Source organism: Bactrocera neohumeralis, unplaced genomic scaffold (genome assembly GCF_024586455.1).
Source record: "Bactrocera neohumeralis isolate Rockhampton unplaced genomic scaffold, APGP_CSIRO_Bneo_wtdbg2-racon-allhic-juicebox.fasta_v2 cluster09, whole genome shotgun sequence".
NCBI lineage: Eukaryota > Metazoa > Arthropoda > Insecta > Diptera > Tephritidae > Bactrocera > Bactrocera neohumeralis.
In genome coordinates, this window is record NW_026089622.1 from 34,600,580 (window position 1) to 34,611,946 (window position 11,367).

An 11,367-nucleotide genomic window follows, 5' to 3' on the forward strand; every position below is an offset into this window, starting at 1 on the left:
TGCCGGCGTTGTCTCACTGTGCAACGGTGCTTAGGCCTGAGGTGCGGCGCGGCTGGGGCGTTTGTTGCTGGCGTCGTGTCGACGTCCCATTCTGTTGCCGCCGGATTTTGAGAGGATGATGCGGTTGGCTGTCGACGCGATCGTGCATCCGGCTATTGGCGGTCGTCGGAGCGCAACCACGGTGGTAGCTACCAGATTGTTGACCGATGTCGTGTCTGGTGGTTCGGTGCAGCATGGTGTGGTGAGGCCACATACATATCTGGCACAGGTTTCTCGAAGTACACTCCTGGGTAGTGTGGGTAGGTGCCAGACAATTGAGGCAGTGGCCGTGTGCCTGGAAGACGCGCAGCCTTTGCTGTGGTGGCAATCCTTTAAAAATGGCGCAGTGCATCAACCGGTGCGATCGACGACATATTGGGCACCTGATGCGCTGCGGCTCTGCTGCTGATATGGGCGTTGACGGTGCAGTGCTCGCGTTCTACTACGAGGAGCCGTTGATGTGGTGGTTCGGGGAGCTGCGACTGGGCCAGCCGCAACTGGGGCTGCCATTTAGCGTGGCACGTGGATAGTCGAGCGAATGGTTGGCGTCGGAGTGAGTGGCATATCTGCATCCATGTTTATCTGTATGGAAGAGTGTTATTTTAATTGTAAATTTGTTGCATAGAGTGGATAAGGGTATGGCTGCCACGTTGTGGCATAAGTGGATGGTCAGAATTTGGATCAGACCATTAGGTTGTTTTGTTTGTTATTTTATAATATTTATTTTATCGGGTTTATTGGATGATTTTATCGTTTACGTTTCGATCGGCGGTCGGTAATAAACATAGTTTGACAAGCGGTCTTGTTAGCTTTTCGGATTGCATACGGAAATCGACTACGCAATATGACCGTTGGAGTCTTGGTAAAGCTTCTCTATGCGGCCAAGCCGCCATTTGGTAGTGGGAGACACTCGTCCTGTATCAGGACACAAAAAATTGCCAATTGATACCTTGGGGGGCGTACTTTTGTTCAATGTCAAGTGATACTTGTTTAAAGAATTCCACAAACTGTTTCTCTGTGGCACGTTGAGCTCCAATGAATGTTTTGCCTTTATCGCTCATGAGTTTTGATGGGAAGCCACGTCGAGCGACGAAGCGAGGTAATGTCGCGAGAAAAGCCTCCGTCATCAGATTAGTTCATAGCTCAAGGTGTACTGCCTTTGTCGTGAAACATACAAAGACAACCACATAGCCTTTCATGAGAGTGGAAGACCTTAGCATGGACGCCTTTATTTGAAAAGGCCCAGCAAAATCGACACCTGTGGTGGTGAAAGGCAGAGCGAAATTGTAGCGTTCAGGTGGAAGTGCCGCCATAATCATCGTTTTTGCTTATGCATAGTTCTTGCACATGGAAATGCATTTCTTGATTTGGGGCTTCAGACGTGGGATGTAATACTCTTGGCGTACCATATGTTGCATGAGGTGATGTTCGGCATGTACCATTAAGATGTAGATGTAATTGAGGAATAATGTGGCAAATGGTGACCTCTCAGGAATTATTATGGGGTGGCCTTCATTGTATGTTAGGCTCGAATTAGCAGGTTAACCATTGGCACGAAGCAGCATTCCGTGTCCAGAAACGGTTTAGAACTAAAGAGCGAGCTTTTTTATCAATCGGGCTTCGATTAGTGCGACCTTTGGCCTTTTTGTAAGTCTTGATGAGTCAATGCATCGCACCGGGGCAAGTTGTTCCTTAACTTTAAGTTTTCAAGTCATTCTAAGCAACTGCCGTATGACTACCTGAGGGCTCAGAACGATGAAAATCGTTTAAGGATGTCATTATCATTTAATATTTTGTGGTTGGTGTCGATTTTTCGACTTTCGGGGGCAATTATGTTGCGCATTGGCGATTGTGGCCAAGATTCGGGAGATTCTGTTAACCACCGGGGGCCCTTCCACCACAGGTTTGGGGCAAGATCCAAGGGTTTGGGCCCCCTTGTATCTAGATCAGCAGGATTTCCGGGACTCAGGTCGCCAAGTGGCTGATCCTAATGGGTTAAGATTTGCGCCGTTCGGTTAGGAAAAATAGGTTTTCCACGCGGGGTGGTTTTTCTAACCAGGCTAGAACTATTTCGGAATCAGATCATAGATATAATTGGTATTTTGCTATGTCTAAGTGGGTCTGCACCATGGAAGCTAGTTTTGTTGGTAGCAGGAGCGCCACAGAGTACAAGTCGTGGGGACTTAGCGTTTTAAGAGGCGCAACTTTTGCCGCTAGTAGGTATATATTATATATAGGAATTTGTATCTGCGAGATGTCGGCCAGATCATTAGCGAACTGGGACCATTTTTCTGAGTGAAGAGGTTACACATGTTCGTCCCAGTCGGTTCTGTCTAGCCATAATTCTTGGATCAGGATTTTCGCTTGTATCATATTTGGCGAAAGCCATCCTGCGGGGTCGAAAGGTTTTGCCACCGAGGATAAAATTTGGCTCTTTTTTATGGTGGATAATGCGGATATGGACTCTGTCGTGTATGAAAACTGGCCCGATATCGCATTCCATTGGATACCTAGTGTTCTTGTTGTAGTTTCCTTTTGGAATATAAGGGAATTAGTATCCAACAATTTGTCGTTTGGTATATTTTTTAAGATTAGCTGTGATCTGCTTAGGGGAAGCCATGCGGTGTTGAGGGCCGTTATCACTTGTGATAAGGACTCGTATACTTGTGAGTGGCTTCCTGACAGGGTATCGTCTACATACGTTTGCGTTTTTAAGACTTGTGTTGCCAGAGGAAATTCTGACTCTGTGTCTTCTGTCAGTTCGTGTAGTGTACGGATGGCTGATATGATGCTGATTTACGCCAAGGTAACTGTTTAATTTAAAGTCACTTAGTGGACTATTGGGAGATTTTCGAAAAATAATTCGTTGAAAATCTTGATCATCCTTATGTACCATTATTTGTCGATACATTTTTTCGACATCCCCATTGAAAACATTGTATATACGCCAATTTAATATGAGGAGCATCAAGTCTGGTTGGAGTGTGGGTCCCGTAAATAGAATATCATTTAGGAATTCCCCGAGCTAGTGGATCTCGGGCATTAAGAACGCTCTAACCTTTGTGGAGGATGGAGTCATGTTGGGAAATTCACGCAAGTGAGGAAAATTCTCTGATCGCCATTCACTTGGGAGTGGCCAGAAACAATTCTTTTACACATGGCTCCAAGCAGATCACTACTTCCGGTCTTTGACCAAGTATCCTCTGGGTAGCGCCTAAGAACATCCGTTCGAAGGCGATCTAATGTGAGAAGGCGAAACATCCCCTCATAGGGTTGTGTGCTGGGTTTTGGGGCCCGCCAGGTAAAAAAAAAACTCCCAAAGAAAAAGAAAAAGCAGCCTCGGGTGAGAGACCCCCTTTTTATGACGACCACGGCAAACGGAAAAAAGGACCACGATTTGAGTGTATGCACCTGGAATGTCCGGACCCTTAATTGGGAAGGTGCCGCTGCCCAGCTGGTTGTCCTCGCAAAAATAAAGGCTGACATCACCGCCGTCCAAGAAAAGCGATGGACGGGACAAGGACAGAGACGAGTAGGTCCTTGTGACATTTACTACAGTGGCCATATAAAGGAGCGCAAGTTTGGTTTTGGATTCGTGGTGGGAGAGAGACTCCGTCGCCGAGTACTATCATTCACTCCGGTGAATGAACGTCTAGCCACAATCCGATAAAAGCGGGTTCTTCAACAATCGCTGATCTGCGCCCACGCCCCGACGGAAGAGAAGGAATTGACCAAAGATGTTTTTTATGAGTGCTTGGAGCGCACTTATGAGAGCTGCCCCCGCCACGATGTCAAAATCGTGCTTGGCGACTTTAACGCCAGGGTGGGAAAAGAAGGTATCTTTGGCACTACGGTCGGTAAATTCAGCCTCCACGACGAAACATCCCCAAATGGGTTGAGGCTGATTGACTTCGCCGGGGCCCGAAATATGGTTATCTGTAGTACTAGATTCCAGCATAAAAAGATTCATCAAGCTACCTGGCTGTCTCCGGATCGAAAAACTACCAACCGATCATCATGTTGTGATAGACGGAAGACAGTCTCCAGTTTTTAGATGTGCGTGCGCTCCGAGGTCCTAACATCGACTGGGACCACTTTTTGTTGCAGCAAATTCGCACCGCCTCTGTGCGCAAAAACGTCGAGAAGCTGAATCACAAAAGACAGCCAAAGATTTTCTACTCGGCTTGCTCCTGCTCTCTGAGAGCACTCGTCAACAACTCGGTATAAAGGAGTTTGTGGGACCGGCATTTCAAATTCGCCCGTACAGCTGCATCCCGAAACCGCCAGTTTTCGGAAGGTGCAAAAGAACGGCTGGTACGACGAGGTGCCGCGTCGCAGCGGAGAAGGCTGCCTACACTCGCAACGTTACGATCGACCACAACGCGTGCGGGATGGATAGATACCGAGGTTGAAGAGAGGAAGCGGGAACGCATTTTCAGCAGAAAACGAAAAGAAGAGGCCAAGAAATGCTGGTACGAGAAGGAACTTGATAAGCTGGCCGACAGGGTAATGCTCTAAAATTCTACGAAAAAATGCGGCGGCTTACAGAAGGTTTCAAGACCGGAGCATACTCTTGTAGAACACCCAATGGTGATCTAGTCACTGATGCCCAGAGCATAGTTAAATTATGGAGAGAACACTTCTCCAGCCTGCTGAATGGCAGTGAACGCACAACACCAGGAGAAGGAGAACCCGATTCCCCAATCGATGACGATGGAGCAGACGTTCCATTACCCGATCATGAAGAAGTTCGAATAGCAATACCCGCCTGAAGAACAACAAAGCGGCGGGGCCGATGGACCTGGCCGAGCTATTCAAACACGGCGGCGAAGAACTGATAAGGAGCATGCATCAGCTTCTTTGTAAATATGGTCGGACAGAGAGCATGCCCCCCAACGATTGGAATTGAAGTGTGCTATGCCCAATCCATAAAAAAGGAGACCGCAAAATCTGCGCCAACTACCGTGGGATAAGTCTTCTAAACATCGCACGAAAGGTTCTATCGGGCGTATTGTGTGAAAGATTAAAGCCCACCGTCAACAAACTGATTGGACCTTATCAAATCAACCTGGCAAATCAACAACCGATGATATTCACCATGCGCCAAATCTTGGATCAACACACCACCTCTTCGTCGATTTCAAGCTGCTTTCGACAACTTTGAAAGAGCTGCCTTTATGCGCGATGTCTGAATTTGGTATCTAAAAGCTCCGTCACGATAAGCTCGGAAGGATCGGGAAGGACCTCTCCGAGCCGTTCGTACCAAACGGGTTTCAGACAAGGCGACTCCCTATCGTGCGACTTCTTCAACCTGCTTCTGGAGAAAATAGTTCGAGCTGCAGAACTAAATAGAAAAGGTACCATCTTCTATAAGAGTGTGCAGCTGCTGGCGTATGCCGACGATATTGATATCATCGGCCTCAACACCCGCGCCGTTAGTTCTGCTTTCTCCATGCTGGACAAGGAAGCGCAGAAATGGGTCTGGGCAGTGAACGACGGCAAAACGATATCTCCCTGTCATCAACAAACAGTCATCCACACTCGCGACTTTCCGGCTCTCCACGTCACTGTTGACAGTCACTGCTTTGAAGTTGTAGATAATTTCGTCTGTTGGGAACCAGCAGTGTACCCCAACAATGTCAGCCTGGAAATCCAACATGGTTATATTTGCCAACAAGGTTCTACTTCGGACTGAGTAGGCAATTGAAAGAAGTAAGATCCTCTCTCGACGAGGCAAAGCCGGAAACTCTATAAGTCGCTCATAATTCCCGTCCTGCTGTATGGTGCAGAGGCTTGGGCGATGACGGCAACCGATGAGTCGACGTTGCGAGTTTTCGAGAGAAAAGTTCTGCGAAAGATTTATGGTCCTTTGCGCGTTAGCCACGGCGAATATCGCATTCGATGGAACGATGAGCTGTACGAGATATGCGACGACATTGACATAGTTCAGCGAATTAAAAGACAGCGGCTACGCTGGCTGGGTCATGTTGTCCGAATGTACGAAAACGCTCCAGCTCTGAAAGTATTCGGCCGCTGTACCGCCGGGGAAACAGGAAGAGGGAAGACCTCCACTCCCGTTGGAAGGACTAAGTGGAAAAGGATACATGCTGGAATATCAGTGTGGAATATCAATTGGCGCCACGCGAAGAAGAAACGACTGGCGCGCTGTTGTTGCTCGGCTATAATCAGGCGTAAGCGGGTCTACGCCAATTAAGAAGGAAAGAAGAATTTGTCTATACATGTTTCGACGTCCCCCGTTGAATACGTGTTTGAATTTACGTCGATTTAAAATAACATTAAATCAGGTCGGGCGGTAAGGTAAAAGATATCGTTTAGGAAATTCCGCAGGCAAGATTGATCTTAAGGCATTGAAGACTCGTACCTTAATTGTTTTTTATCTGGCTTTACTTCTGCATGATATGGTAGTAGTTGTGGTTTTGTAAAAGTCTTTAATACTGATCTTCAGGGTTGTGATTAAAATTGGGGGATTCTTCTATCTCCCAAAATTTCTCAATTGTGAATTGAGGGTACTCGTTTAGTTTTCCTCAGCAGAGTTGTCATTGTTGTGACTGGTTCCGCAACTGAGTCCACTCAGACCCAACCGAAAATGGTATTTTGCGCCAAAGTGTTTCGAAATTTTTCAAAAACCTTCTATTATAATATCATGATATAAAGTCGCTTCCTAATAGAAGGTCTATTTGAGCGGGGATGTTGCAGTTGTTATCCGCTTGGGGGGAAATTAGGGTAATGGGGCAGATTTTATTGGAGTTTTGAACTACTCTTCCGCCCATTCCCGTAATTTCAAAATTGGCTAATTTTGTAGGCAGTTGTAACCTATTTTGTGCCCTAGACGCAATAAATGATCTTTGTGATCCTTGGTCTATTAAGGCCCTGAGTTTAAACAGTTCTCCTCGGTGTTCGATGGAGACGACTGCTGTTGGTAGTAGTACCATACTTTGAATCTCGCTGTGCAGTTTGTGTTTTTAATGCCTTGGAGCAACATGGTGTCTCTTGGCAAAATTCGGGATTTTGTGTTTCGGGAGTTGCGGTTGCAACTAAACCCGTGGCTCTTTTTGAGAAAGCGCTACTTTGAGGTGTGTTGGGAAAGTTATTTAAGTGCAACATAGAGTGATGCCTTTTGTGGCAATATACGCAGTTTAATTTGCTTTCGCAATTATTGAGATTGTGTGAGTGGGCCAAGCAGTTTGTATAGAGTCCTTTTGATCTGACAAAGTTGTTCCTTTCATTGATATTAAGTTTTTTAAACTTTTCGCAAGATTTTAGCTTGTGCCCTCCTTTACACAGTTCGCATGACGTTAATTTATTTTGTTCAGATGTGAACGATTGATTTTTAAAAAAGCTTCTGTTTAAACTGTTATTGTTACTAGCTTGGGGTCTAATGAAACTTCGATTTAGGTATAAAGCAATTTGAAACAGTAGATTGAAGTTTTATGAACTCTTCACTTGTTTCTTTCTGAATTTTTGGTAAGTTCATTAATATGGTGACTTGTTGGTCGACCAATATTCTTTCATTCTTGTATCGTTCTTTTAGAGCTTCCCAAGCCAAATTGAAATTGTAGTCATTTAATGCGAACTGTTTGACATTTACGCCTGCTTGATCTTTGGTTTTGTATCTGAGGTGGTACAATTTTTGATTTTGTGATAATTTAGGATAGTTTATGTACACGGCCGTAAACATGTCCTGGAAGGACGGCCATTGTTCATAACCTCCGTGAAATGTTTCTGTATCGCATGCTGGCACTTTAAGGTGAATGCCTGAACTCGCCTCTTGGCTTTGAATTTGTGGCAACTCTACACTCGGTAGAGTAGGTGCAATTGCTTTAATTAATTTCAATTGATCGGAGATCATGGCTTTTGTCTCTTCATATTAATCAAGGCAATTTTCACATTTTGCGTAAGCCGAGGATTTGAAATTTTCGGATAGATCTGAGTCGTCAGTTTCTACTATGCAGATTGGAGACGTGTCCAGAAATTGTCAATATTTTTATTTTTGATTTCTAGCACCGATTCAGAGTTATCTTGAATCGGTGAAGATGAAAATCGAGTGCAGTATCTTGTTAAGCTGTCACTCTCAGAAATGAATTTAGCGTAAGAAATATCTTTCCCCCGTTTTTGCTTTGTAGCACCTTGTTTCGAGCGTGTAGCTTCTGCAGGTGTACTTGGACTTTTGTCATCAGAAATCATTTTCGGAAGTTTTAAAAATTGAGTAGATTTAGAATCTTTAGAGTCTGTGCTCATTTAGTAACAATAACTTAATAGAAGTGAAATATATTTTTTAGTATAAATTCAGATGATTGTAAAAACCCGAAAACTCTTTTACGTAAATAAGAGTTTTTATTTCCGAATTAACGATTAGGCAATAATATAATAAATATATTGTATATTTTATTTGTGTATATATTAGAGTGATTCAAAAAAAAAAAAATTTTTTTCGTTTGGTACTCGGAAAAATAGGTTCCTAGACACCTCTAAGAAAGTCTCTCCAAACATGAGTTTTTAATTGTAACGGGAAGGTCTTCCTAAATAGAGTTTTATATTTTTTCTTATTATCTGATAGAAAAATTTATATCTCGCTTCCAACTACTTGAAAAAACATCTTGTTCTTTAGATTTTGTAGTAAATTGAATGCTCTACAAAAAAGGTCTATTATGATTTTTTCGTAAACCCAAACGTTTAAAAGATATTAACAGTTAAAGTTTGATTATTTTTGGGAACATTTTTTATTTGAATTTTACATAACTCAATGAAAAAAAAATTATTATGAATGATGAAACTTATATGCTTTCTTAGAAGTGTCTACTAGGGTGGGTCGATTCCGGACTTTTTTCGATTCGGGATTTCTAATAGTGCGGAAAAGTAGCCTTAGTACTTCCTGATTCCAATGCAACTTTTTGTTTTGGGATCGGATTGCATCTTCAACCCCAAGTCCGGCCTGAAATTTCGGAAATTCGCCTAAAATCGTGAAATTGTCTACCTAGTGCCAGAAATACGCATCTCATGGCAAAATGTATAGAACAAAAGTTGTTTGTCACGTCATTTGCTACCGAAGTGATCCTGGCCGTAGGACGAACCGTTCCCGAGATACGAGCGAAAATCCTAGGTTACAGAAATAGTTGCAAAAAAGGTTGAAAATACTTTCAAAAAGTCATCAATTCCGATAGTTTCGCACACCAGAGTTGTACAAATGCTCACCACATCCCATAAGAAATTTCGACTCTTAAACAAATGTTTTTAAGGAACCCAATAGGTTTGAGCTCTAAACGAGACGACTTTGTCTCTTCTTAAGCCGGAAAATTATTTGAGCATCTCTGCTTGTAAAGAAAAGCTTTCAAAACGTCATTCAACATCAACACTTACCAGAAAAGTATTAGCTAGAACACGTCTTCATTCAGATGAGCCCGACTCTCATACAGACGACAACAATGTAGGTGCGTCGCACATGGATTCTTTCAAAAACGATGCTGATGATGAATTTTCTCTTCCATCGTCTAAAACCAAACAAAACACCCTAGTATTAGAACACACTGCTTTAGCTGCCCAAAGATTTGGAGTAAGTGATAGAGCAGCAGCCTTGATTGTTTCATCTGCTTTTCTGTATGCCAAAAAACCAGGTTTGATAACAGAGGATCAGGCTGGGGTCACTGACAAATGCAAGATTAGTCGGCAAAAAAGTGTTGAGTTAAGCTCCAAAACACCGAAAGTATTGACTCTGGGGCTGTATTTTGACGGCCGCAAAGACAATACACTAACACACGTCAGCGAAGGTGAAAAGTACTACCGCGACACTGTCAAAGAGGAACATATTTCTCTTATAGCGGAACCTGGTTGTCATTACTTTGGCCACGTCACCTCTCCTTCCGGGTCAGTTGAGAATGAGACGCAAGCTATATGGCAACATTTACAAGACAATTCAGTTGATGTGGAACATCTAGAAGTTGTCGGTGCTGATGGCACCAACACGAACACAGGTTGGAAAGGTGGAATCATTCGGAAACTAGAAGAAAGAATAGGTAGGCCATTACAGTGGGTTGTTTGTCTTCTACATTTCCGACCCAACTTAGCACAGACCAAGCTTAGCTCTATAAAATATCAGAAGCTGTTATTTCCGGTCAATGTTCCTCAGATTTAGCGTCGATTCATCCAGGTAACATGTACAAATCTCGCTGGCTCACCTGTGCAAATAGAATTCTGAGATTATGCATTTCTACTGACAAACCAACAAAGGAAATAAATATTTTGGTCAAGTACATACTTACAGTTTACTCACATTTGTGGTTTTCAATAAGATTCAACAGTTCAATCAAAGATGGCTCGCGCCATCTCTATGCTGCAATTCAAAGGTCGAGATACTTACCTGCTAAACTGCGCAAGGTTATCGATTTATCCATTCAACAGAATGCTTTCTTTGCTCCTCCAGAAAACATTCTCCTTAGTATGATGACTGACGAACGGATAGAAGCAGAAAGTTGGCCCTTGACCGTCTTCTGGCAGCCAGAGAAGCAGAGTCTGACACTGTAAATGGAAGGGTTAGATGTAATAAAGTGCCAAAGCTGAATTTCAAAGCTAATAATTATTACGATATGATTAACTGGAAGACTATTTATTACTTATAGAGCAGCCACCTCCACGCGGTGGGTTCTGGGTGACCAATACAGGTTAGCTGAGAGCTGCAACAATTTTCACCTTGCGCTGTGGCGCGCCGCCTTTTCGCTCGTATCTCGGGAACGGTTCGTCCTACGGCCATGATCACATACCATTTCGGTAGCAAATGACGTGACAAATAACTTTTGATCTATACATTTTGCCATGAGATGCGTATTTCAGGCGCTAGGTAGACAATTTCACGATTTTAGGCGAATTTCCGAAATTTCAAGGCCGGAGTTGGCGTTGAAGATGCAATCCGATCTCAAAACAAAAAGTTGCATTGGAATGAGGAAGTACTAAGTTCCGCACTATTAGAAATCCCGAATCGAAAAAAGTCGGAATCGACCCACCCTATTACATACCAAAAATCCACAAGAACGCATGGATGTAACAGAAACATTATTCCGTAAAAAAGATACAAAGGATCAACACACACCAACAACCTGAACCTCAGCCAGAACAAACTTTCAGACACATGGAAGAAGCTGACGATACATCAGAGTACTTTTAGGCTAAAAGGATGGACTACCTTACACTCAAGGATGATCCAACACAACAAGAAGTGAATATCATGATCGACGCAGGGGCTACAAACAACTACATATCAAAAAAATGCAGAATAGGTAAGAGTATATTAATAGATCCTGTATGGACAAAATCAAT